General features: G+C 65.9%; 2 non-coding genes across 2 annotated transcripts in view; both read left to right on the top strand.

The window, feature by feature from the left end:
* The first annotated feature begins 604 nt into the window (after positions 1-604).
* LOC140111402 (5.8S ribosomal RNA) lies at positions 605-758 on the top strand. Its single transcript, XR_011851965.1, has one exon. It is a non-coding gene; the product is annotated as a 5.8S ribosomal RNA (ribosomal RNA).
* Positions 759-1,196: 438 nt separating this feature from the next.
* The window catches only part of LOC140111400 (28S ribosomal RNA), a 4,355-nt gene continuing 4,186 nt past the window's right edge, over positions 1,197-1,365 (top strand). The window contains exon 1 of the ribosomal RNA XR_011851964.1: positions 1,197-1,365. This exon is cut by the window's right edge and continues 4,186 nt beyond it. This is a non-coding gene — a ribosomal RNA (28S ribosomal RNA).

Below are 1,365 nucleotides of genomic sequence, written 5' to 3'. Positions count from 1 at the left end.
CGTCCGGAAGCCTGCACCCTCGCGCTCTCTCCAGACCAGCGCGACTCCCTGGGCGATGGCAGAGGACGGGGGCCCGACGGAGGAAGCGACGCGCGGGGTGCCCGGGAGACCGTACTCTCCTCTCCCCGACGTCGCGTGAAGATCGGCTGGCGGCGCCGTGTTACCCAACGAAGAGCGGTGTGGCTGGCGGATGGTCCTCGATGAGGGGGCGAGGGAAGGCGGCGTAGCGCCTGGAGAATGGTAGGGTTCGGCGCGCGAGGACCCTCTGCCTCTCTCCACAGGTGCAGCGCCTGTCTTCCTCCTCTCCCCCGCTGTCGGGTCGACCACGCCGGTCTTTGCCGAAGGTCGATGGGGCTTGTCGCCAGACGCGCCTCCGCCGGGTGAGCTGCGTTCCAGTGGCGGCCCCCGGTCCCCCACGAGCGGCGCGCAGGGGACTGGGCTCCCGCACCCGCCCCAGGCGGTGTGCCGCGGAGGCTCTTCTCCCAGGCGTCGCTCCTTGGACAACGTCCGCTCGGCTTCGGCCGTGTGCACACGAATGTAGCGGTGCCGTACATCTGACGAGGACGAGCTGGCCGTCTGTAAAAACCAGCGTGTGAAAACGAGCCACTCTTAGCGGTGGATCACTCGGCTCGCGCGTCGATGAAGAACGTAGCTAGCTACGAGAATTAATGTGAATTGCAGGGCACATTGATCATCGACACTTCGAACGCACCTTGCGGCCCCGGGTTACTCCCGGGGCTACGCCTGTCTGAGGGTCGCTTCTCATCGATCGCCGCCCCGTCGAGGGCGAGCGCCGCTGGGGTTCAGTCGCAGGGGCTTTCACGGCTACCCACGCCGTGTTCGCTCCTTCGTCCCCCTAAAGTCAGACTCTCTCCTTCGAGACCCTCTCCAAGGGGTCCGGCGCGCACGGTCGACACCTGCCGCCGGCGCCCCTGCTCGGACCGACGGCGACCACGGACGGACACGTTCGCGGCCGGCGGTGTTCCCTGCGCGAGGCTGTCTGCGCTTGCCCGTAGGCTTGGACTGCTTCTCGTCCTTGGGATCTCGCTCCGCTCGTGTTCCCCCGAAAGGTGAAGCTTCGTTGCCGGGTAAGGAGAGGTGAGAAGGGACGGAGGGATGCAGGTGAAAGGGGGGCGGATGGTGGGGGGTGGCGGCTACGCTACCCTCGCCTCTTCCCTCCGCACCACCCACCCCTTAGACCTCAGATCAGACGTGACTACCCGCTGAATTTAAGCATATTATTAAGCGGAGGAAAAGAAAGTAACCACGATTCCCCCAGTAACGGCGAGTGAAGAGGGAAGAGCCCAGCGCCGAATCCCCGCTCGTGCGGCGAGCGTGGGACATGTGGCGTACGGGAGACCGGAG

The sequence above is a fragment of the Engystomops pustulosus genome, unplaced genomic scaffold (genome assembly GCF_040894005.1).
Source record: "Engystomops pustulosus unplaced genomic scaffold, aEngPut4.maternal MAT_SCAFFOLD_445, whole genome shotgun sequence".
NCBI lineage: Eukaryota > Metazoa > Chordata > Amphibia > Anura > Leptodactylidae > Engystomops > Engystomops pustulosus.
The sequence above is the reverse complement of the archived record's forward strand: the minus strand, read 5'-3'. Positions and strand labels throughout refer to the sequence as shown.